Genomic DNA, 27,893 nt, shown 5'->3' with positions numbered 1-27,893 from the left:
AAAGGTTTAACAAGGGGGGTCCAGGGAGTCTCTCTGCCAGACATTAGTCCTGGTTACGAGGGACTTACCCAGAGTCTTTAGCTCACTATCTTTCACAGAGAAGAAATATCCCAAACATATCAGTCTTTGTCCTGCCCTGGGGCAGTCCAGCACCGAAATGCGAGGCAATTCTCCTCTGAACAAGAGTACCAACAGACACCCCAGTCACGTGTTTCGGTCTGGTTGGACCTCATCAGTAGGGTGGATCTGTGCCTCTCTAAGAATAGTGAGCAAGGGGTCCACGTCTGGATTCCCCTAGTAACTTAGGGTGAGACCCAAAGTTACTTAAATATGCAGATTTAACAAGGGGGGTCCTGGGAGTCCCTCTGCCAGACATTAGTCCTGGTTACGAGGGACTTACCCAGAGTCTTTAGCTCACTATCTTTCACAGAGAAGAAATATCCCAAACATATCAGTCTTTGTCCTGCCCTGGGGCAGTCCAGTACCGAAATGCGAGGCAATTCTCCTCTGAACAAGAGTACCAACAGAAACCCCAGACACGTGTTTCGGTCTGGTTGGACTGTCTGGTTGGACTGCCCCTAATGTCTGGCAGAGGGACTCCCAGGACCCCCCTTGTTAAATGAACATACAAAAAATGGCCATTGTCTTTCTAGGCCTGACTATTTTTCAAAGGAAGGACGCCTTTTGATAAGACCTTTTCACAAGCCCACTGAAAAGAATTCACTTTTACATTATCACAGTCACCATGTGAAGTCCCTCAGAGACAATTGACCTTATGGTCAATTCTTAAGAGTAAAAAGGAATAGTAGCCAGCGGACTGCATTTGAAACTGAAGCCCACACCCTGACCTAGAAATTAAAACATAGAGGATACCCTAGAAAATTGATCAGGAAATCTGCCAAAAGAGCATTCAATAATAATCATGAAGCTCTACTGGAAGACAAAACCAAACATCCTCCAGACAAACGTTTGGTATGTGTCAACACCTTTACAAACTTAAGTCTTAAGATCAGCCAGGTTGTTAGAAAACACTGGAAAGTTCTCTCTGATTCTAATATTGAAATATCTTTTTATATGTTTGTCTATAAAAAATCCACTTCAATCGGACATAGGGTCAGTAGCAGTAAATTGAAAAATCCAACCCAGAAAAGTGCTAGCCTAACACAATCCTAAGGCTTAGACCCCCCTACTAGTCAATATCCCTGTGGGAATTGTACCATTTGTAAACTCACCTCAAAATCTAAAGAGGTGGATATCGGTCTCCCAAAAGAGTGGCAGCAGATTTTTTTTCTAATTGTAATTCCGAATATTGTGTCTACATGATAACCTGTCCGTGTAATCTCCATTATATCGGAAAGACCAATAGAAAAGTAAAGAAGCGTGCATAATGGAGCATAAAAGCTGCCTTAAAAACAAAGCAGTATTAGCCCCGATGGTTAAACACTTTATGGAGCTTGGAAATGGTCATGAAGACTTTCGGTGGACTATATTGCTAACCGTTAGTGGATACAGTAGCAATGTGAAAAGCAAGATCTTGTTTGAAAAAGAGCAAAGGTTAATCTTCCTCACACAAAGTGACCAGAGGAGTCTCAACAAGGCTATTGAGTGGCAAAATATATAGCTTGGGGATTGGTCTTATATACCAGATGATTGGAAAGGGCACGTGATGTCCTATATGTCCAATATTTGGTACAGACGTTTTCGGGTGATTCCCTGACAGTATTCTTGGTGTGTACCAATACTAGATAAATTAACATAATCTATTCTACCATGGTTCGAGATACACAGGGGCTGTTCACATCATGTTTATGATTCCACTACTGAGTAATGGAACGGGTCCTTTAAACTATTGAACATCATAAAGGACTAGTACCTGCCCTCTGGAAATTGATTTTTCCTTTCCAATATGGAGCCCGGTAAGAAGGGTTACTTTCCTCTGTTTTTCGGTCAGTTCCAGTGTTTTGAGTAAAGCAACTGGGTTGTATCCCACTGGACACAACACTCTCACTTTTGGAGCCAATAAGACGGAATATTGCAGTAGATATACACACGCGGGCAGACTTAAGACTGATTTTGCAAATAGATCATGCACCATTTTGGTCAGCTATGAGTGGAAATAACCAATTTGGAATGGAAGGCTGTGCAAATTCGAGTTGGATTAACTACATGCGGTCACAATTGTTTTCAATAGCAGCTGGTGGAGAACTTTTACGGCTGGATCATTTTGAAGTTGAGAGGTGTAACCATGTTTTTGAATCACTCAGGCTTTTCTACGCTACTGAAATGATCGAATTAGTAAAATATGAATGGTTGTATCGGAATAGATGTAACTGATATATTTTTTTATTTGTTACCGTGATGACGGTATCTAGTGACCCTAGACCACTCTTAGAATTCAACATCTTGCGTTGATTAAACAATGGAATGAGTGAATTATATACTCCAATTTGGAGTCGAGTGGATGACAGTGTTTCCTCCTTCCCCTGTGCACTTACAGGTAAGAAGGTGGGGGTCGTCTTTTAGAGGTAATTGCTTTGCCTATCTGTGTGTGTTTTTTTTAACACAATGAATTGTCATGGGTGGGGAACATTTTGGGTTTTCCTCCTCTGTTTCTCTAGGGATCTTACTTAGTGGTTGCTCTTTATGTGTAATACCTTTACAGGTTTTCTTTCTGAAGATAATTTGACTATGTGACAGATTTGGAATAACTAGTCTAAATTGTGGACAGTTAACTCTATGAGGAACCACCCGCATCGGTGATCCAGGTGAAAGTGAAAAGTCCCCATAAATGCACTTAATTCTCCCAATAAGAGTCAAATAGGACACATCCCTGGAGGGAATGAGACCAAGACCAAGTGCTTGTGATATCAAAAATAGTTTATCTAAAATAGGGCAAGAAGAATCAACTCTGTTCACACCGAAAGCGCTCTGCAGAACACATACTACAAGTCATTTTTATACAGCTTTTGCGTCATCGAGTAGAACAAAGGCCTAAGGGGCACATGAAGGGTTGGGATTGGTCACTAGGGATGGGCACCTATAGGTGCCATGGGGTCGGTGCACTTCGGTTGGTGCGAATTCACGTGATGTGGTGACGATGCGTTCCAGGTCAATCAGTCAGATGTGCTCATCGGATTGGCATGCAGTGTTGGCAACTTGTGCAGTGTTACATATCAATAAACACATGACATTTGCCCTTGTAGCCACACATTCCCATTCATCCAATAATATGCTCTACCTGGTCTGGCAGATTCTAGGACCTGTGAATCTTGACACCAATGAAAAGACATTTCTCAAATGTAGGTTAACTACCATTGGGCATAGGTTATAGTGCATTTCTTTAGCTCAGTGTTAGATCTATTAGTGAGCAGCTTCACTGGATGTTATTGTAATACATGATATACTGCTTAAGAGACCAAAACTTTGAGATCACGGTGTGGTCTGGAATGTCCATCTGGTACACAATAAAGAGGGCACTAAACTCAAGAGCTTGATTATACATTGAAGGGGTGCGTCGCAAAAAGGCATATACCATAATAGTCATAAGTCTTGCTATGGAGGTTAAAGGTAAGTTGTCTAAACATCATTAAATATCTCCTGGTCCATTCTGGCATCATGAAGGGTGTTGGAGGAATCGAAACACCTTCAAGGTACGGTCCTGCATTGCAGGAGGGGACGGGATATCTTGGAACCTTTTTTGCATAAAGGCTTTTTACGCGTAATTATTACATTACAATTATGATCGTTTAGACCACAGTACCATTTCTAATTGGCTGAGTGCTTTCATTGTTATAAATCTCATAGTAATAACTCGTGTATGCACATGTTATTTTCCATACTAGATTAAGCAGTCCATTACTAGATTCTTTACATGCAGGCCTCAAGACATATTATTACGATAAAATCATACTGGTTATGGCATCTGATTGCTAAATTGCTTGTACCTGATGCTATGCATATATTTATATCGAACTCAAAATGGAGGTAGCTTTGTGCTGGCACGTGCAGTGTGGAGTGCAGTGTTATGTTCTGTTGTGCATTTTTTTTATTACAGTCTATTTCTATTAAAATTCATACTACACGTTAATATACTTCACATTTATATAATTGGAATCTAACGTTAGTTCTCTGATTATACATTTCTTATACAACAAACTGATATGCTTATTATTCTACTACAATCCTTTCATTATTTTGCATACAATGGAAACAGTTTATACGCAACACATTCTAACTGCGTAAAGGAAGGCACTTCAATGTTCTCATATTAAGGTGCAAACAAACTTAATCTACTCGTGGGTCATTCGTAATTGTTTGAACATGTTCAAAGGATATGGGGGTGGTATTCTTTATGGCCTGGGTCTGCATGGTGGGGGAAGGTTTATAGAGACGAACGACTCTCTGCTGCCAGGCCTAAAGCTGGGCCGTGGCAGGGTCAATGAGGTAAAACAGAAGACAGAAGATACAGTGTGAAGTTTGTTGCATTCGCGCAGCCAGTCTCCCATGAGAACCGGACGGCTGCAGCGAAGACATAAGGGAGGAGGTTGGGGGGAGTAGCTTGTTCGCTGTGCACGCCATGCAGGGAGAGCTGCAGGCCTGCGTTCTAGTTTCATGGCTGGCCTGCCATTATGTGAAAACAAGATGGAGTTGGTGGCACAAAAAATTGTCTAGTTGGACTCTGATCTCGACTGTTCTCAGGGGTCACAGTTCCTAGGGGTATCCCCGTGCGGGTGCTCTGGGGCCGGGGCCCTGAACCCAAAGCAGCTGCATCAGGGCCTAACCAGGAAGTGTGTGTTGTCTTGGAAAGGTCGGGGGGGTCTGAGACTTAAGTAACAAATATTGTAATTGCTCCAACCTCTTGCGCTCCTCTTCCTCAGCCACTATCTCATCCCATGCAGTCGTTCCCTTTATCGGCATCCATGCTCTACACACTGCTCTGTGGCTTTCCCCTCTTCTAGCATAGTCATCTGGGTTACAGGTCATATGAATGCACCCTCCTTCACCCTCCAAGTCCACCCATACTTGTTTGTATCATTGTAATTCTCTTGGCTCCTTTATAGTTTTGTGATATAAGTTATCTACTATATGCCCTGTATTGTATATTGCAGTCATTCTATATTTGGCTCTGAACTCTCCTGTTTGTACTTCTGCCTCATGTTTTATTTGCACCGGCCCATTGTCACCATCATTAACGCAACATTAGGTACCGCATTAGCACAGCACCTGAGAGCTAATTGGCACACACAAAAAATGAGGAGCAAAAAGACAATGGGCCTCATTATAACTCGCCCAGTATGGAAACCACGGTGGCCGTAAACCTGCCGCCACCATTGTTTCCATGCCAGGTGATCACAACTCATGCAGGCGGAGGCGTCAAACCCGCCAGGTCTGACCTGGTGGGTTTAACATTGCCCGCCTGCAGGCAGAGGAGGAAACACCGGCACCATCATGAGATGGTGCCGGTGTTTCCATGATCCCCATCCCCATTGAGTCCTCTGGGACTCAATGGGGATGGGGATTAACACCATTCCGCCTCCAGAATTCCCAGGACACCAGGGTTGTAATGCCCCGGTAATTCCGGGAGCACGGAGGCGGAATGGTAATACGAGTCCGGCGGTAACGAGGCGGTTTTACCAACCATTATCCTCTCCACCAATCAGGCAAACCAAACATAGCATTGTTCCTCAAACCAATCAGATTAAGTTTCTTTCTCTCCATCTTGACTTGGGCAACCACAATGTTAAATCTATGTACATACTCTTCTTAGTTACTACTCAGCCAGCCAGCCATCCCTGACACTGAACAACCGGAATAGATCGGGGATCTGTGCCAGAAGTTCTGATGATTTGGCGCAGATATAGTTTGATGACCTTTTCTTCCTCTGCATTGTGCTCTGTAAACTTTCTTCAGCTATGGCGTACACAGGAGTTTCTTCAGGCAGTGTTGGGGACAGTTCGTTTGGCGCCGCCACTTGTGGCTTTTCTCCTTGGATATGGCTTTCTGGGATCACCATCAGAGCAGAATGCAGTGTTGCAAGGGAGCACATACCCCTCAATGATTGCAGGAGGTGCAAGTACGCCAGGTTGCTGCAAACCCAGTATGTATCCATCATTGCAGCTGTTCCTTTCTTCATGTCGGGTATTATGAGAGTTTTGCTGCAGTTTTTGTTTTCTCCCATGTTCTTTTTCCCTTCTCCACGGAAGCACAGTTCATATGGAATGTCTTTTTGCAATTTTAAGGGTTTTCGATGGCAGTAACCTAAGTGAGTTTCGTTATGTGTTCCGTCCATATGGGACCGCATGTTCTCTGTACACGATAATTTTTCTTCAGACAGTCCTCACAATGCTTCTGCTTTGCATAATATTTCTTTGTTGTCCCCACTTATTATCTTAATGTAATGTTCCTTTTATCACCAAAAAAGGCTCTTTAACACAAACCACTCCCTGAGGTCTGGAGTAACATATCTGTTTGTTCTGCAACAGTTCGAATGAGACAGTGTGCGCTTGAAAAGTATTTTTGATTCTGCATAGCGCGAGATGTAGGATACATTGTGCCTCTGCAAATGGAATTTTTTGTGGCAGCAATACCTTAGGAGTGCCTGGGGCATGGGGTATAAGTGAGCAAACCTAACAACTTTCATTTGTTGTCTGTTTTGCAGTATTGCTCATGTCAGTGTACCATTTGTTTGTTTGGTGTGGGTGCTGAGGATCATCCACTGTGTTAAGGTCAAATTTATAATGCTCTTCCCATTTCTCTTTTTCTGTCCCCCTCTTTTTCCTTCTATTGCCACACCCCTCATTTCCCTGGGACACCTTGTCATTCCCTTTTCCTCCTACTCTGTGTATAGTCTACGATAGCTGTCCGCCATACCTTTGTTATAGTTGTTCTCCTCTCTGGTGGCTATACTTTCTGGTAATGCGGTCTCTACAACTGCGACTGTGGTTGGGTATGGATGATTTTGCACCCACGTGAGTTCTGAGGGTGTTCTGTCATTCATTGAATAAACATTAAAATCAGATTCATTAATGTGATGGGGGTCTTGAGTGGCTTGCGTATTCATACCATTGGGGTTATTATTATCATTTGATCCATTCCTGTGATTCCCGTGGGCTCATATTAACTTAAAACCATCCCTGATTAAATGGGTTCCTCGTTTAATCGATTTTATCCCACCACCCCCCTGGCTCATGTCAGTTGAAATAAAAGCAATGGCCCAGCACAGTATCAGGCCAAACAATGTTGAAAAGAATATTACTACGCATACAAACAACACACATTCATACAAATAACAAGGATAGGTACTTGTTCTTCTATTTCTATCTACACTATTGTCGTTTGCCGTTGGGGCCTCTTCCATGCCCATTGTAGCTCCTATTAAATGAGATGTAAGCATTGAGGGAGGCAATGTACTAGCAATCTAAAACCAACAGGGAGAAAGAGTGAGAAAGAAAGAGAGAGAGAGAGAGAGAGGGAGAGAGAGAGAGAGAGAGAGAGAGAGAGAGAGAAAGAATATAGAGGATGTCCATCATTTTTCATTATACAATTATTTACATTTTAGCAGTACTTCTTCATTTTGTATTCTGTACTTGACGTTTGTACCCATTAAGGTTGTGCATCTTTGCCAACAATCTCTTCCATTATACACTTATTCCTTTCTTTGCTTGCAGCCATTTCCTCTATTTTTGTCCCATCATTCATTATGTTTGTGAACTGTGTTCATCTCTACCATTTTCATAGTCTGTGCAGTCCGTGCTCCTGTGATCCTTGCGGACGTCTGTTAAGTGCACCCAATAGCTTAAAACCTGCACTTTGACTGCCTTGGGTGTGCAGTATATTACCTTATAGGGGCCGTGGAACCTAGTTCCGATCCACCTACGCACAAAACCTCTCACGTATAACCATGTCACCTGTCATCAACTGGCAGTCTGGGCTATCTGCGGCTGGGGTGGTCATGTCTGTGGCTATTTCTTGAGTGAATGGGAGTGCTATTTGCTTTGCTATGGCACATGCTGCTCTTGTAAGATTTCTGAGATACTCATGGAACTCTTCTCCTATTATTATAGCACTCTGGTGTGTTTCTGACTATCTGCGCAATGGTGAGTGGGCTGTGTGCATCCTCCTACCTGTCACAATCTGATGGGGTGACAGGTGGTGGTCCTTGCTGGGTTGGTTTCTCATCTCAAAAAGGGCCAAGGGTAAACAATATAGCCAGTTCTTTTTTAGAGTATGGCACAATTTTGACAATCTGCTTTTAAGCAATCCGTTCATTTTTTTCAACAACTTTGTTTGATTGCAGATTATAAATTGTACAGAGCTTGTGAGTTATTCCCAGCATTGCTGTTATGTGCTTGAACATGTCATTTACAAAGTGCGTCCCATTGTTGGAACATATAACATCACAAATACCCCAGCGGGGGAATACTTCCCTGACCAAGAATTTGGCGGCACACCGTGCGTCCGGATGAGCGCAGGGACCTGCCTCCATCCACCGAGAAAAGGGGCACACCACAATGATCAGATATCGGGAACCATTGCACTGCTCTCCCATGTCTGCCTAATCTATATGCAGCTCTCTGAATGGCCCTTCAGGCTTTGGCAATGTCGCTCTCAATGTTCGTAATGTCATGCCAGAGTTGTATGTTTGGCACGTAACACATTCTATCATCAGCTTCGTACCTTGTTCCTGCAATCCCGGAGCAAACCAGTCTTCCTGTATGTCTGCGATAATGTGTTGTTTTGCATTGTGGGTGGGGAAGTGCAGTTGTTGGAATGCTACCTCCAGTAATTTTATAGGCATTACTACCTTACCAGTATTATTCTGTATCAATAAAAGGTCAGTGGATGACTGGCTACACCCTCTCTTTACCCATATTTCCTTTTCCACACTTGGTGCATCTTGCTGAAGTTCAATAATTTGGAAAATTTGCAATGAGTGAAGCCATCTGGGTGCTTTTCCTCCACTACCTTTTGTAGTATGTACTCACCTGTCGCTTCTTTTGGTAAGTAGGATGCTTCCTTGGTGGCGGCGTCTGCTGCCGCATTTCCCAATGAGATGACATCATCACCTCGTGTATGGACCGGGCACTTAACGACAGCCACAACAGTGGGTTCTGTTAATGCGTCAATTAGCTCTCCTAACAGTGCAGCATGTTGGACGGGGGACCCATCTGCTCTCCTGAACCCTCTCCTTCTTCATCTTGCTAGCCCTCCATCTACCGTTGTTGCCATATAGGCAGAGTCAGTATATATTGTCACTGCACAACCTTTGGCTGTGTGTAATGCCTCTATTAATGCTACAAGTTCTGCTGCCTGAGCTGAAAAATGGGATGGTAACCTTTTTTGGACAATCACTTCAAATTCCCATTCCTCCACCTGAACTACTGCTGCTGTGGGGGTGTGTTACCATCGTCGCCTCTGTAGGTGGCACAGTCATGTTGCTGCATGTCCTCTACTGTACATGCTTCTGTGAGGAATGTGGCAGGGTTTACACTTTTACACCACACAATATGTATGTTTGCGCTGGATATGATTATCTCGTACGCTGTTGCTCTTTGGGTGGTAAGTGTACTTTTTTACCTCTCCAGGATAGCGTAAAGAGAGTGTTCTACATACAATGTGACGGAACACCCCATCACGATTGTAGAGCTTCTTTCAATTGCAAACGCGGCGGCTGCAAGAGCCTGTTCATAAGTTAAATGTCCTTGCATTACTGCATCCAGTGTTCCACTATAGAATGGCAGCAGCTTGTGGCCTAGAGATGTTTTCTGCGTTAGCACAGCGGTCATGAGTGTGCCATTGCAGTGTGAGAACAGGTAGAACTCACGATCATAGTTGGGGTAGCCAAAACTGGAGCTGTGGATATCAATTCTTTGAGTGTGTCAAAGGTTGTGTGCATTTCTGCTGTCCACTGTAACTGCATGTTTTCTCACTGAGCTTCCTTGAGTGCCTGTAATAGGGGTCTTCTGTATGCTGCATAGTCTAGTATCCAGGCTCGGCAGTAGTTACACATGCCGAGGAACTTCTACATCTTTTTAATTGTTTTGGATCCTTTACCACTTTTATTGCTGATGCTTTGTCAGGTATTATTCTCTTGCTGTCTTTGGATATCAGCTGACCTAATTATTGCACCTCTGTCAAGCAATATTGCAGTTTCTCTCTGTCTACCTTGTACCCTTTCTGTGGCAATAATGTCAACAAGTTGATGGAAGGTTCCCTGCACTCTTTCTCGTCTCTGCTGCAGACCAACAAATCGTCTATTTATTGAATTATTGGACTGGTCGTGTGTATGGTTCCAAGGTCTTTGTGTAAAATTCTGTTAAAAATACTGGGACTCTGACAGTACCCTTGAGGCAATCTGCAGTGTTCGTACCTTTTCCCTCCCAGCGTGAACGCTGTCAGGTACCAAGAATCTGCGTCAAGCGGGATTGAAAAGAAGGCATTTTTCAAATCCACAACAGTGAAATATGTAGCCTCTGTTGGGATACTGCACAATATTGAAGCAGGATTCGGGGCGAGGGGAAACTCTTTCTGTTCTACGTCATTAAGGGGGCGTAGGTCCTGGATCATCCTCCATGCCCCTCCCTTCGCTTTCTTGATGGGGTAAATGCAAATGTTGCAGGGTGAATTGGATGGCACTATTATTCCCTCTATCCTTATTGCCTATATAGTGTCCTTTATTCCCTCTTCTGCCTCCCTGGATGGGAGTATTGCTTTACCTGGGGTAAAATGGCCCCTGGTTTGAATTTTATCTTTACAGGTGTTACTTCGTGTAGTATCCCTAAGTTGTGTGGGCCTGTGGTCCACTACTGCTGTGGCACTTGAGACATTTCTTCCTCAAAATATGCTGGTGGGGCTTCGACGACCGCTACGAGGGATAGTGGTACTTCTCTTTTTGAATCATTACATCACAGGGGATTGCAATTTCCATCACTATTTCTCCATCATCATCTGAGTCACTATAAAGTTCCTCATCTGTTAAATTATGCAGAGCCATATTGGTGCCAATGCATGGCACTGTTCTCCACAGGCACCTCTGCATGTCCATTGCAATCACTGCTATTCTTTGCGATGACGCCTGTACTGAATGTACGTCTAGAGACACTATTGATCCTGGCACTATCTCTGGGTCCGTGATTGGGCGAAAAATAAAATCTGAGGGTATTCTCCATTCTTTTCTCCTCAATTCTGGCACTACTCTCGCTAGTATCCTCAGCCCTTGCATGAACATGTCTGGATCTACGGGTATGCCGCGTGTTTGCGGGACATTTGTCCGAGTGTGTATCACTAACATGGCACATATTACACATATTCCTGGGGTAGAACACACTATTCCTCGTTCAGTAAAGCATATGGTCATGTTAAGCTTGCTGAGAAGGTCGCTTCTCAACAAATTAATGAGTGATTCTTCATGATACAACAGGGGTGCATGTACAGTCCCCCCCGCCACTGTTATCTCTAATTCTTCAGTGTATGGAACCACGACCACTGCCCCAGTGTTTCCAAAGTCCGATTAGAAAGCGGGAACCTGCCTTCTTTGAGGCACGATTTTTTCACTCACGAATCCACCATGAAAATTAACTGTTTCCTACCACCGCCCCTACCAGTGGTTCCTCTGCTGCGTTAAGGGTCGTCAACAGTACTGGACACGCAAGTGCTCCCTGTGGGCTGTCCTAGGCTGAGTACCTTGGGTGTTCATCAGTATCGAAAACATTTCCCGTTACCACTGCCGTCCCTCTGCATGGGGTAGGAGTTCCATTTGCTGTCGTAGCATATCCACTACCACGGGTGGGGGCTATGCGCTTGTGACATTGGGGGTGTTGTGGTACGTGTTGTGCCGCATATTGTGAGGGTATTTGGCATTGATTCATGCATCTAGGGTCAGGCTGACCTTCCCTTCTGTTCCCACCCATTGGTAATTCATATGGGCTCCCAGGGTGGGGGTGTCCATACTGTTGCTCATTTCAGTACGGGTTAATGGGCCTGCTCCGACACTCTCTCATGAAATGTCCCCACCTCCCGCAATTCCAACATTGTCCTTGTCCTCCTCCTCGGGGCCCTCCGTACCCAACACCTCCTCCCTTTGACCCCCTAAATCCTCCTCTATTACCCCGGCTGCCCCTCACCGGCCATTGTGATCCCTTATACTGATTGTCCCCTGGCAATGAGTCTTGACTATTACCTGCCCAGTTTGCTGCCATCTCACAGGTATTCCCATCTGTCCTTCGTCCTCCTCCCTCTCTCGTCCTGTCATATTAGTTGCTGCTACTACACTGAACTTCAACAGTTTGCTTTGTACTAATTTAGCCTTGTCTGCCAACCGCTGTCTCTTTTCTTTCTCTTTGATTCTTTTGCAATGGTGCACTATTATGTTTTGAATCTCTGGCCATCCCTTGGCTTTTATCCCAGCTATTTTATCAAGGGCCTTCTGTACTTCCCTTGGGAGCCCCCTTTTTATAATGAAGTAAAACAGGGAGGTTGATTGGTCCCAGGCCATGCCCGTTTCTGCTCTCCACATATCCTGCACCAGGAGTATGAAAGACATTGCATCTTCCTCATCTCCCATTGTACACTGCAATACCGACTGTAAATCAGGTGTGTCTGGAAATGTCTCCCTCAGGGCATCCCACACTCTCGCTCATACTGTATTGAACGAGGCCCCATCATGGCGTTCACAATCCAATGTTATTCCGGGAAACCCTGCCTCACCCAGACCCTGCTTGCCTGATCTTCCACTGCAGATACCAGCAAGCTTTTAACATCCCCCCACTGCCAAGGGCACTCCAGCCGTGTGTTTTTCAAATGCATATATCCACTTGCTGGTGCCTCCGGACAGTGGTGGTAACTGTTTGAGAAAGTTGGCTTTTTCCATTTGGGCCCATGGTATGTAGTTTGGCCTCCCCACGCCCCTCTGTATTAATGGCAGCTGTAGATTTTCCCTCCTTTCCCAGTATTCACCTTTTCCCTTTCTTCCCTACCACCTCCATGCGTCCTGTTCTATTCCTTAACTTCCCTCTCCACTCTTCCATGGGAGACAATCCCTCCCCTAATGAGGCCCCACCAGTAGCAGTTCCCAATATCCTTTCTTCCTCTTCCTGCTCCTCTATGTCACACCAGTACTCTTCCTCTCTGTCCGATGCCATCCCTCCGGCTTCCACTTCACGTTCGCTATTGGCTGTGGTTATTTCTGTGATTCTTGTGGGGGTGTCATTTATCCAAAATAGCATCTCTCCTTTTTTACACCATCCTACCCCGTCCTTTCACTAGGTTGAGGTGTTGTGTCCCGTTCTGCGCTGGGGGTAGGTAGCCCCCCTTGTTCTTCCAAGGCCCTCAGGTAAGACAGCTCTGTTCGAGCCATCGTTAATCGTGACTCTAGATCCTGTGTGAATCTCTCAATATCTATTGTGGGAGTACTCAACTGTCCTGTAATTCATTGGCTCTCGTATGGGGGTGGTGCTGTGGCAGATGGTTTAGGTGTGGACGGTGATGTGGATGGTGCTACGTATACAGGGTCACTATATCCTTCTGCAGGCACTGGCTTTGTCAATAAGGGGTATACACGTGTAACCTCTGTCTTATTCTCATTTTGCTCAATTGGCCCCTCACTGCCAGTTGTTGTCAGGGGAAATGCATTACACTCGCCACTTTTACCCAGGGGGACTTCTTTGAACAACCTCCACAAGTCCAATATTTCCAACCTATTCTGCAATTGCATCCCTTTATATTTAATAAATAAACATGTGGCAACCAGGTCTAGCACAGCCTTATCAAAGGACCCTCCCTGATGCCACACTTGGGGCAAGCCTTCCCCCTTCCATTCTGCGACCCATTGGTCATGGTACTTAATGATCTTCTCTGCATAGCCTGGCAGAGTTTTAAAAATGTGGGCTAGGGGTGTTTCTGCACTCATTTTATCAAGCTGGAGGTGTTACTCAACCAAGAAACCTTTTCTATAACTCTTACGCTTCCTTTATAACCAGCTCAATACGTTTTGCAACACTTCTCAAAGGAGAAAGAATTGTTTGCTCACACTTTGTTACTCATGAACCATATCAATATGGAAAACTTCTTCAACACAATTTTTAAACCATTTTTCATTAACATTCACCAACAAGGAACAATATTTTTACATAAAACTACACCTACATTCTACCTCACCTTCCCTAGTACCCCTTAATACCCTTTCTCAATGTCTTTCCTGGATTCTCCAACACCATTGAAGAAAGAATTCTCTCCCTAGAAGACGAAGAAGAAGAAGAAGAAGAAGAAGAAGAAGAAGAAGAAGAAGAAGAAGAAGAAGAAGAAGAAGAAGAAGAAGAAGAAGAAGAAGAAGAAGAAGAAGAAGAAGAAGAAGAAGGAAAAAGCGTTTCTAAATACTACTCCGAGTCTTCCTTTGAGGCCCCTATTTTCTTTTCTTCACCTTTTTTTTCCATACCCATATATCCTGTACTAGTTGAGATAGCACTATGCAGAGCCGCCTTCCACCCCCTAACGGATCTAGGATCACTTTATCCTCTTTTCACCTTATTTTCCGTTACTGACCTAATGGCCATATGTGATAGAAAAAGAGCAGAGTGGAATATAGAACAGACCCAAGACTTCCCTTCTTTGTCTAATGTCCTTCCTTCTTATGTACCCCTTCTGAATCTCTACTACCCAAGCCTCCTAATCTGACTCCCACCCTCCTTTTGATATCACCCGTTCTTGATACTCAAGTGTCCGTCTTGATCCGAGACCCTCCGGACCCGATCGGTCAGGGCGCCGCACCTCACTCAAAGACCACGCCCGGCTCCGGCGAGTGGTACGGTGGGTTTTGTAAAGGAAGATCCCGTACCGTTTCACCCTATTGCGTGCTGCGCACGTCTAGGTGTACCGGTTGCCATTGGTGGGTAGCTCTTGAGGGAGCGCGCTCCGGGTCGTAACAGGGGGACGTCTCGTACCAAAAGGACAAAAAAGAATGCAATCGCATTGGGGCCACCAATGAAAGTAAGAAGTCCCCAAAAATGCACTTAATTCTCCCAATAAGAGTCAAACATTACACATCCCTGGAGGGAATGAGATCAGGACCAAGTGCTTGTGATATCAAAAATAGTTTATCTAACATAGGGCAAGCAGAATCTACTCTGCTCACTCCGAGAGCGCTCTGCAGAAAACATGTTACAAGTCATTTTTATACAGCTTTTGCGTCATCCAGTAGAACGGAGGCCTAATGGGCACATGAAGGGTTGGGATTGGTCACTAGGGATGGTCACCTATAGCTGCCATAGGGTCGGTGTGCTGCGGTTGTTGCGAATTCACGTGGTGCGGTGACGATGCATTTCAGGTGAATGTAAGCTTCCCCCAACAAGGCAGTACAAGCCCCTTAATGAGAGGCAATTACGGACACATCCCAGGAGGGAATGAGACCACGACCAAGTGCGGGTGAAGTTAAAAGCGTTTTATATAAATCAATATAGGGCATGCAAAGGACTCTGCAAACTCCGAGAGCGCTCTGTCTGGCAATAGCAAAGACAGTCATACTTATTACAAAAATATGTCATGCATGATGTAAGCTATAGGGGGCACATAGTCTTAGGGATTGGGTGGCGTTGGCTAAGCTATATACATTGTGTACATGTACTGCTCCAGGATTGGTGGACATCTGTGTGGTGCCAGCGTGGGGTGGACGGGTCTGCTGGGCTCTTCGGGGTGGAGCTGCCAGGCCAGACGCTGTCTGCATTGATGATTGGTGGCTGCACTAATACTTTGCCCTTGTGGCCACTCACACACACATTCATTACAATACAGTTTCAAGATGTCCTGTAAATCCTACAATACATTCATTTAAGATCAAAAGGGAGACAGAGAAAAACAGTATGCAACGTGAAGTTTCAGCAATACATCAGTGTGGAGTCACCCTACCGAGGGGCCTTGTCTCATGAGTCCAGGTGCCCTACCAGGGGCACAGGGCAAGCTGCTTTTGTTATTCTATTCCGTTAGATCTAATGAGGGATGGTTTTACGATATGTTGGTACAGGGGTGAATAACTATCTTCATGGCCCGTTAACTTGGGGTGAGCTGGAATGCCATTGGATCAATAAGGATACATAATTGGCCCCTCAAAGGCAGTGGGATTTAGGACCAGGTAGCTCATAACTCACTTAGCCAGGCCATGGCGGCCTCTGACACGGGGGCGGCGAATACTTGGAACGGGTCCAGCAGGAATGTGGGGAGGTGAGGCTGTGCTGTTCGTACACCAGCGTGCCCTGGCGGGCCTTGGGAGGAGGAGGGGGGAGATGGCTTTGTAACTCTGAGTCATTCCCTGTTCACAAGTCTGCACACTGTACCCTTGGAGGGGACAAGGGTTAAACTGGAAGCATTAGGAAAATTACATATTTCTTGTTTTACACATGCTTACATTAGTAGGTTCACAACGATGGAGATTTATCATTAGCACAAACAGTACATATCATCTGTCGACCTTATACTTGCAGTTCATGAGAACGATAACCATATAACAAACGTGAGGTAGTCTTAGGTTGGGTTATGTGCTTGGAAACAAGAGAGCAATGTGTCTAATCTAACATTTCAGTTATAATAAAAACTGGCTCAGTGCCCTAGATGGCCTACATATAGTACAATCATGTGTTATCACATCATATACAGTCATTTTATATATTGCTTCTTAATCACCTTTTTTACAATAACAATAGCTGCAAACATTAGTCAGTACGACATAGATTTTTCGAGTGATCATACATTAGGTACCAGAGCACACCGTGTCTTTTTGAGGGCGGAGGTCCTCATGCTTTTAAAAGCATTATATGTTTTAGCTTTTTCCAACACATATTGTAGCAATCATGGTTAAGACTGTGACACTCGATGGTTTAGTCTGTATGGTTAACACTTCATCTGGGGGGAACTGGGCAGGGGTCATGGACACCATATATTACAAACACTGGGGGTTAGGCGCAGGGTCGGGGCATGCCAAATTGGGATGGATTCTGTTATTTTCAAGACTCCAACTACGAGTCCGGTCACTTCTAGGGCGGTGATATACTGCGGAAGGTAAATTATACAGTGTTTGTTCTGGTATTTGTTTGCGTCTAGTTGCTCGTGAGAACGGGCCTTCAGCCGATCTGCCATAAGGTGGAGACTGGGGAAAGTGCAGGCCTCTCTGTGTGGGGTCAAGTGGGGGCCAAGCTGCAGCTCTGTACGCAGGCTATTCTGCCTGGGCCGGAATTTAGCACACTTAAAATGGAGTCTTGCTTATTACAAAATGGTGTCTCTGTTATACCAGGCTACTGGTCGTGCAGCTTCACGTGTCGATCCACAGCCGCCCTGCCTCCGGGGCCCAGGTGCTTGGGGGGCTGCTGACGAGTCATGAGCCTCACATAGGTGGACAATGTAGGGCAGGGGGGCCCTAAAAACCTGTCCTCCCATACACAGGTCAATCAGTCAGCTGGGCTCATCGGATTGGCATGCAGTGTTGGCAACATATCAATAAACACTTGACATTTGTCCTTGTGGCCACACATTCCCATTCACCCAATAATACACTCTATCTTGTCCGGCAGATTCTAGGACCTGTGAATCTTGACACCAAGGAAAAAACATTTCTCAAATGCAGGTTAACTACCATTGGGCATAGGATATAGTGCATTTTTTTAGTTCAGTGTTAGACCTATTAGTGAGCAGCTTAACTGAATGTTATTGTAATACAAGATATACTGCTTAAGAGACAAAAACTTTGAGATCACGGTGTGGTCTGGAATGTCCATCTGGTACACAACAAAGAGGGCACTAAATTCAAGAGCTTGATTATACATTGAAGGGGTGGGTCGCAAAAAGGCACATACCATAATAGTCATAAGTCTTGCTATGGAGGTTAAAGGCAAGTTGTCTAAACATCATTAAATATCTCCTGGTCCATTCTGGCATCATGAAGGGTGGGGAAGTAATCAAAACACCTTCAAGGTACGGTCCTGCATTGCAGGAGGGGACGGGATCTCTTGGAACGTTTTTTGCTTAAAGGCTTTTTACACGTAATTATTACATTACAATTATGATTGTTTAGACCATGTTACCATTTCTACTCGGCTGAGTGCTTTCATTGTTATAAATCTCATAGTAATAACGTGTGTATGCACATGTTATTTTCCATACTAGATTAAGCAGTCCATTACTAGATTCTTTACATGCAGGCCTTAAGACATATAATTACGATAAAATCATACTGGTTATGGCATCTGATTGCTAAATTGCTTTTACACAATGCTATGCATATATGTATATTGAACTCAAAATCGAGGTAGCTTTGTGCTGGCACGTGCAGTGTTATGTTCTGTTGTGCATTTTGTTATTACAGTCCATTTCTATTAAACTTCATACTACATGTTAATATACTTCACACTTATATAACTGGAATCTAACGTTAGTGCTCTGATCATACATATGTTATGCAACAAACTGATATTTTTTTTATTCTACTGCAATCCTTTCATTATTTCGCATGCATTGGAAACAGTTTATATGCAACACATTCTAACTGCGTAAAGGAAGGCACTTCTATTTTCTCACATTAAGGCGCAAAGAAACTTTACCTACTCGTGGGTCATTCTTAATTGTTTGAACATGTTCAATGGATATGGGGGTGGTATTCTTTATGGCCTGGGTCTGCATGGTGGGGGCAGGTTTATAGAGACGAACGACTCTCTGCTGCCAGGCCTTGAGCTGGGCCGCGGCAGGGTCAATGAGGTAAGACGGAAGACAGAAGATACAGTGCAAAGTTTGTTGCATTTGCGCACCCAGTCTCCCATGAGAACCGGACGGCTGCAGAGAAGACAGAAGGGAGGAGGTTGGAGGGAGTAGCTTGTTCGCGCCTTGCGGGGAGAGCTGCAGGCCTGCGTTCTAGTTTCGTGGCTGGCCTGCCATTATGGAATCTAGTTGGACTCTGACCTGGACTGTTCTCAGAGGTCACAGTTCCTAGGGGTATTCCCGTGTGGGTGCTCCGGGGCCAGGGCCCTGAACCCAAAGCAGCCGCATCAGGACCTACCCAGGAAGTGTGTGTTGTCTCGGAATGGAAGGGGGTGTCTGGGACTCCCTCCTCCCACACACAGGTAATTTATAAATCTGGCATGCACCTGGATAACTTGGTTGTATCCTGATACTTATTGTGTGTTTTTATTTTATCAACAGTTATATCTCCTAACTTTATGAATTTCGCTTCATGTTAAGAAGATATTTTATGATTGCAAATTTTTGTATGGACACAAACACTCCCGAAGAAAGTCCCTAATCAACAGTTAGGACAGAAACATGTCGAGTGATATATTTTGACTAAACAGCTAAATCTGAAATCTAAATCATAGACCTCTTTTAGGTCCAGAGAACATCTAAAAAGGCTTGATCCTTTTGTAGAATTCTGCCTCTTGTTTGAATTGGATGTATTCACTATGGTTTTTCTTTTATTTTATAAGTGTTGTGGTGTCACATATATTAAGCATATGATTCTTAGAGTTTCTTTTATTATTGAAATGAATATGTACTGTGGTCTCAATTTATGAGATTTTTAATAATTTCTTAATAAAATATTTTGTATTTTTGTACTAGTTTTGTCTGATTGTGGGATTAACTGTTGATAAAGTTCTTTTTCTACCTTTCGATTAATGAATGCTTCCTAAACCCAAAACTGGATTAGAAGATCACTTTTTTGAGCGATCATTTGGGCTCTCCCATTATGTGGAATATTTTATAGTGGCTATCAGTCACTGAGATTATCTTAAATGTGGAGTTCGCTCTCTGGATGGACGAGGAAGGGACCCATTACCCATGTAGTTCTAAAAGTAGGGAATTGGAGATAACAAGTGCTCTCTAAAAATCTCCCCTGGGGACCTCAGGGCATTAAGACCCTCGGGGATTAACCCCTAGTGGTAGACCAGGAAGAATTCTATTCTATTTGTTTTTGCCAGTCACTTAATCCTTTTTTATTCTTTTTTGGTATTGTTCTCCCTTTTTTTCAACTATGATGGAAGACAAAACTCTCGAATATAGCGAGGATTATGCATTAGCCCTTATGAAGGTGATATCTATTATCAATAATAGTGAATTTAGTGAAAATATTGAAAAGACAGATGAATCGTATGAGATAATCCAACTGAAAAAAAGATTGATAAGAACTGAGTTACATGGCGCTATTATGTTGGAATATTAAAAAAATAAAGCTCCCCCTCAAGGCCTGACAGTTCTTAATAAACCACATCTGTTGTTGGGCAACACTAAATTCAAATTACAATGGAGCTATATAGCTAACAGTTGTGGCCAAGATTGGCTAATTTTGACAATCAATGCGGCTAAAGAAACAACTGAAAACATAGAGGTAGACCTAACAAAACTAGAAGATGATACATAGAAACTCATCTCTATTGACAATGTGAAAAAAAGATGAGAAGAAATAGAAAAAGAAATGAAGGATTTTAAGCAAACCAAAACAATGGAACAGATTCGAAGGATGAAAAAATACCTCAACAGATGGGCCTGATCACGACTTTGGCGGTAACCCTTAAATCCGGCGGTAGCGCTATTACGCTGGATTTAAGGGTCCACCAAATCAGGACTTCGGCGGATTTCGCCCCAGCTCTGAGCTGGGGGGAAATCCGCTGAAAATTCGTGCTATTACCGCCGGTGGGAAATCCGCCGGCGGTAAGAGCGCAAATTTTCCCCATTGAGCCCAATGGGGAATGGGGCATTCCCAAATGGGCTTAATGGGGAACGGGGAATTACATTACCGCTGAACTCGTGATCCGGCGCTATTAGCGCTGGGGAGTTCGGCAGTAGGGCTAATACCGCGGCCGTTAATACCGCCTGCGTTACCGTCAAAGTCGTGATCAGGACCATGATCATGAAAGAGCATACCCTTATACTGAAGAGGGCTATAAAACACAAGCGGCACAATTCAAAGGCCAATAAGACAAAACAGACAAGTAAGTTTTAGGGCCACTTCCTTCAGTTCGAGCAATACAAGCAGTGACCCTGACAATCCAGGAGAGGGGACATCTGCCAGTACCCAAAACAGAGGCAGGGGGAACCCTAACTATTAAAGAGGAAGAGGGAATCAAAATCAGAATTCAAGGCCTTTTTTATACAAAGGTCCCAACAGGGGCAATTGGTACAGGGATCAGAGACATACACGAAGCGGCAATCGCTTCTAGTTAATCTGTCTAATTATGAACCTACTTCAAAGGAAAAATAAATTCTTAATAAAGGACTTGGATATGTCATCTCTAAAAAACACAATCCATTCCAGTTCTGCACTGATTTTTTAAAATTCATGCAGAAAATCTGCCTTAAAGCAATCTTTTCAAACCAAATAGAGGACACAAGTAGCCCGAGCATGGTTAATCATACTGCCTTAAAAAATCCATGGACTTTTTGTCCCCTTCCTACAATTTTTCACCAGAATGGGAACTTTTTGAAAAAAGAGTCCTGACTGATGTAGATAAATTGGAAAAACTAGAGACCCCGATGTTCCAAATTTTTAATACCCTAGACAAAGGATCATTAGATTCACTTGCCTCTAACAATGATATCGTGATTAAAAAGGCTTATAAAGTTGTAGCGATCGTGATGCTGAACAAATTGGACTATATTAAAGAGTGTCACAGACAATTGAATGACACCCAATATTATCAAACGTTGGCTGTTGACCCGTCTGGAACACTCAGAACATTAACTGAACTTAAAACCACTAAAGCTCCCGACAGAGGTTGGATTAGTAAACAAGAATGGTCATTTTTTAATAATCCTGAGCTGGCAATTCCAACCTTTTATTGCCTACCCAAAATTCATTAGACACTGGTTGACCCCCTGGCAGACCCATATTATCATGGATTAATTTTATCCTTGACCCATTTCACCATTTTCAGATCATTATCTGAAGGGCTATGTGACCAGGATGAAATCCTACCCAAAAGACACAAAGGATGTAATCAATAAGTTTGAAAATATTCCTTATGACCAAGAGACATCCTACCTACTGGGCCTGGACATTATTTCACTGTATACAAATATTCAACAGCGAGAGACCCTGGAAACAGTTGAAAAAATCTTACTGACAAGACTAAATAGTGACCGGGACCCTAGTTCATTTATACTTTGGTGTATCCTGCTGGCTCTTACTAAGAATTATTTTGAGTTCTCGGGATCTTTTTTCAACAAATTGAAGGGACCGCAAAGGGGGCCACTATGGCCCAGAGCCTTGCAGATCTCTACGTTGAATTTTTTGTGAAAAAACACATCTATACCAACCACCCATTTCAACGTCAATTGCACCATTGGGCACGTTACATCGATGATGTTATTAAGATTTGGATAGGAACAATTGAGGAAGCTAATGATTTTTTAGAATGGCTGACCCAGCTAAATCTCCATCTTAAATTCACTGTGAACATACAAAAAATGGCCATTGACTTTCTAGACTATTTTTCACAAGGAAGGACGCCTTTTGGTAAAACCTTTTCACAAGCCCACTGAAAAGAATTTGCTTTTACATTATCAGAGTCACCATGTGACGCACCTCAGAGACAATTTACCCTACGGTCAATTCTTGAGATTAAAAAGGAATAGTAGCCAGCGGACTGCATTTGAAGCTGAAGCCCACACCCTGACCCAGAAATTAAAACATTGAGGATACCCCGGAAAATTGATCAGAAAATCTGCCAAAAGAGCATTCAATACTAATCATGAAGCTCTACTGGAAGACAAAATCAAACATCCTCCAGATGAATGTTTGGTATGTGTCAACACCTTTACAACACCTTTACAAACTTAAGTCTTAAAATAAGCCAGGCTGTTATAAAACACTGTAAAGTTTTCGCTTATTCCAATATTGAAATACCTTTTCCTATGTTTGCCTATAAAAAATCCACCTCAATCGGAAATAGGGTCAGTAGCAGTAAATTGAACAATCCAACCCAGAAAAGTCCTAGCCTAACACAATCGTGGGGCATAGACCCCCTACCAGTTACTATCCCTGTGAGTATTGTACCATTTGTAAACTCACCTCACAATCTAACGAGGTGGATATCGGTCTCCCAAAACAGAGGAAGCAGAACATTTTTTCTAATTGTAATTCTGAATATTGTGTCTACATGATACGTACATAATGGAGGATTAAAACTGCCTTAAAAACAATGTAGTATTAGCCACGATGGTTAAACACTTTATGGAGGTTGGACATGGTCATGAAGACTTTCGGTGGACTATATTGCTAATCGTTAGTGGATACAGTAGCAATGCGAAAGGAAAGATCTTGTTCGAAAAAGAACACAGATTAATCTTCCTCTTCCTCACACAAAGTGGCCAGAGGGGTCTCAACAAGGCTATTGAGTGTCAAAAGATATTGCCTTGGGTATTTGTCTTATATACCAGATGATTGGAATGGGCAAGTGATGCAGTATAAGTCTAATATTTGATACAGACGTTTTCGGGTGATTCCCTGACAGGATTCCTGGTGAGTAATACTAGATAAATTAACATAATCTAGTCTACCGTGGTTCGAGATACACAGGAGTTGTTCACATCCTGTTTACGATTCCACTACTGAGTAATGGAACGGGTCCTTTAAACTAGTGAACATCATAAAAGGACTAGCACCTGCCCTCTGGCAATTGATTTTTCCTTTCCAATATGTAGCCCAGTAAGAAGGGTTACTTTACAGTGTTTTTCGGGCAGATCTGGTGTTTTAAGTAAAACAACTGGGTTGTATCCTGCTGGACACAATGCGCTCACTTTTGCAGCCAACAAGATGGAATATCGCAGTAGATATACACACGCGAGCAGACTTAAGAGTGATGTATGTAGAATATTACATTTTGCAAATAGATCATGCACCATTTTGGTGAGCCACAAGTGGAAATAACCAATTTGGAATGGAAGGCTGTGCAAATTTGAGTTGGATTAACTACATGCGGTCACAATTCTTGTCAATAGCAGCTTGTGGAGAAATATTACAGATGTCTCTTTTTGAAGTAGAGAGGTGTAACCATGTTTTTGAATCACTCAGGCTTTTCTAAGCTAATGAAGTGATAGAATTAGTAAGATATGAATGGTCGAGTCGGAATAGATCTAACTGATATATTTTGTTATTTGTTACAACGTGACAACGTATCTAGCGACCCTAGACCACTCTTAGAAGTCAACAGCTTGCATTGATTCACCGATGGGAGAGTGAATTATATCCTGCAATTTGGAGTTGAGTGGACGACACTGTTTCCTCCTTCACCTGTGCACTTGCAGGTAAGAAGGTGGTTGCCACATGAATATAGACTTTCCTTTAAACAAGAGTTACATAGATTAGTAACAGTCTAAACACCCGGATTTGAGTTTTCAAGCGTGTGCAGGCCGGATGAGTCATTGCACTCTGCGTTTAGTATAGACTTTTAGAGGTAATTGCTTTGCCTGTGTGTGTGTGTGTGTTTTTAAGATGATGTATTGTCATGGGTCTGGAACATTTTGGGTTTTCCTCCTCTGTTTCTCTAGAGAGCTTACTTAGTGGTTCCTCTTTTTGAGTAATACCTTTACAGGTTTTCTTTCTGAAGATAATTTGACTATCTGACAGATTTCGAATAACTAGTCTAATTTGTGGACAGTAAACCCTATGAGGAACCACCTGCATCAGTGATCCAGGTAATTTATAAATCTGGCATGCACCTGGATAACCTGATTGTATCCTAAGTAACATGAGCATCCGGTGCTGATACTTATTTTGTGTTTTTATTTTATCAACAGTTGTAGCTTAAAACATTGTAAATTTCACTTCATGATAAGAAGAGATTTTATAATTGCAAATTTATGTATGGACACAAACACTCCCGAAGAAAGTCCCTAATCAACAGTGAGGACTGAAACATGTCGAGTGATAGATTTTGACTAAACAGCAAAATCTGAAATCTAAATCAGAGACCCCTTTTAGGTCCAGAGAACGACTAAAAAGGCTTGATCCTTTTGTAGAGTTCTGCCCCTTGTTTGAATTGGATGTATTCACTATGGTTTTTTCTTTTATTTTATAAGTGTTGTGGTGTCACATATATTAAGCATATGATTCTTAGAGTTTCTTTTATTATTGAAATGAATATGTACTGTGGTCTCAATTTATGAGATTTTTAATATTTTGTATTTTTGTATTAGTTTAATCTGATTGTGGGAAAAACTGTTGATAAAGTACTTTTTCTACCTTTCGATTAATGAATGCTTCATAAACCCAAAACTGGGGTAGAAGATCACTTTTTTGAGTGATCATTTGGGTTCTCCCATTATGTGGAATATGTTTTTATGTCTACACCTGATTTGTTTTTGTTTGCTATACATAGGAAAGTGTACAAGTCTTCCCATGCATACTCTGCACAACTTAATGTGACAAACCATGTGGGTGGGCCAAGGTTGTGTAGCATACACCGTACATCTGTTTGCCGTTGGAACCATTACTCTTTCGAACCATGCATGTTTGCCAAGAGGTTTGTAATACTTGACTGTAAAACTTTGTCCTTCTCTTGCACCTTTTGCAGTAGCTGAGTAGCAGACATATTTTGAACACGGGAACCTGTTTTCAGTGTGTGGGCAACTCCATAACATAGCGGTGCCAGTTCACTTTCAAAGAGGATGTAGAATATGTACTCCACGTTTTATCTAAATCTAGGGATTTCAGAATACATTCGTAAACAGCGGTATTCTGATGCTGTTATTTGTGTCCATATCTTCTACCTTTTCCAGTTGGGAAGAGTAGAAGAAAGGCATGTGCTTCTAAACTTTTTTCCCATATACTGATTGGCGCTCCTTTGGCTTGACGCATTTAATATGTTTTTAGTGCATCATTTATCGTGTCTTTGGAGTGCAGTGGGTGAATTGTACAGTGGTCTAATATATTGGAGGCCGCACTAAGATCTAGATGCTCAAATTGGCCATTTGTTGAGTCCTGAATTATTCCGGTTGTTTTGCTCAGGTTTTCTTCAACGTTTATTTCCTTGCAGTATTCATTGTTTCCTTTTAGGTATTGCAAGGCTTCCCTAACTTTGCTTAAGTCCGCTACTTGCTGCCGAAGTATTTTGTCTTTAGTAGGTACACCATTTACCATGATAATCAAAGACTCTTCTATTGGTCTTTGCACTCGTAGAGTGTCTACATTTTCTTTGAGATCTAATGGTAAATAAATTACTTTCCCACAAATGCCTCTCAGTAATTCGGTGGGAGGCAATTTTGCATTTTTCGGTTGAAGTTGTATTATCGCTTGAAATGGGGGCACTGTTTGGATTATAATGCTCTCATACAAATTAAGCTGATGTAGTGCGTTTGGCAGTGGACATACTTCCAAATTATTACTGATTGCCCGTGAAGGCCTTTGGTTATTTTCAAGTTTTGTAGTGCAGTATGTGCACAGTATGGAGGTGTTCGTAAGTTCGTATTTGTTTTCAGCTATAAGCTACAGAGCTAATTGAAACCATTGGGATTCCTCATTGCCTTCTATTTTCTGCATCATATCTATAGTTTTGGTGCTCTTTCTAAAGAAAGCTCCACGGCAACACACACATACTTGGTTTGGCATTTCAGCAGCTGTGTTTTTGAACTTTTGTATTTCTTTTTCTGTATGTGTGATATCAAAAGCTGATAGCTGCAATGTTGTCAGTACTGTTGTCAGAAACTGCTGGAGTTTGTAAGTGCTCTTCAGTTCCACAATATTTTCTTTGGGTATGCTCTATTTCTTCGAGCACTTGTTTGGCTATACCGTGTAGGAGAATATCATTTAAATGTTGTAGCGCTAAAGCTGGACTTTTTGCATAGTACAGTTTGTAAACTAGATTTCTGATTGTTGAATGGTGGGTTGCTAACATTTTGATACGGTGGAAGGTGCTTTAACAAGCAGGTCCAGAAAAACAGGCTAAGGAATGTCTTCGTATTCCTGTGTAGTTGCGCGCTGGACCGGAGTCCATAGTTTGTAGTATTTTTCTTTTTCTTTTGTCGTTGCCTTTGACAAACTGATTGAGGAATTGCTGCAAAGATTTGATTGAGCATTGGCGAACGTTACACATTGCTGTGCAACGCCATTTGTAGGTGAGGCGTGTTTATTTCGTGGAATGGAGAGTGACATCTAAGTTTGATGGGGATATTTCTGAAGGCAGTGTTTCCTCTTCCATTATGTTATTGTGTTTCTTTGCATACCCTTGTCCACTCCAATGTAAGGCAATTTGGTTTGTTTGTTCTTGTTTGTATGATTCTTCATTGAACTATGGCTCTTTGTTGGTGGTGTGACTCCACTCACCTGTACAGATGTGGCCAAAGGTATCTATGCTGATATTGCATTTGTTTCGAAGTAGTGTTAGCAATTTACCAATTAATCTTGTTAGTGGTTTAATTCTGCTCAAAATTACTATAAACAATTTCCGTTTTACAATCATTTCAGTGTCTACAAGAGCTTTTCTGCTGTATGTTTTGAGGGTTGAGCGTGATTTCTGCCCTCTATTTATAAGGTTCTGAAGGACTCTGTGGTGGAACATTTTTTATGAAAGTAATTTTTTGGAATGTTTGCTTGTGATAACATTACCATTTGTATGTGCTCTGTTAGCAGTAGTACACATTGCACTGTTTTTAGCACTTTTCTTTTCATTCTCACATTTTGGTAGATGAACTACACTGTCTTTACTGGTAGATGCATCTGTTTTCCTTAATGACTGCATTAGCTCTTCTCGTTCATCTTTCTGTAGAAGTTCTGCTTGCAGTGGATGGCTACTTTCTATGTGTTTAGGTTGTGTGGCTCTATTTCTGCATTGCTTTCTGCAGAGTTGCAGTTTGGTAGGCATCATGTAGTAGCTGTTGGCGAAGAAAGGGAAGTGTGGGTGTGCAGATTTTCAAATATATATCTGTGCAAT

Source organism: Ambystoma mexicanum, chromosome 1q (assembly GCF_040938575.1).
Source record: "Ambystoma mexicanum isolate Mex_15411 chromosome 1q, UKY_AmexF1_1, whole genome shotgun sequence".
NCBI classification, from domain to species: domain Eukaryota; kingdom Metazoa; phylum Chordata; class Amphibia; order Caudata; family Ambystomatidae; genus Ambystoma; species Ambystoma mexicanum.
Note: the sequence above shows the minus strand (reverse complement) of the source record.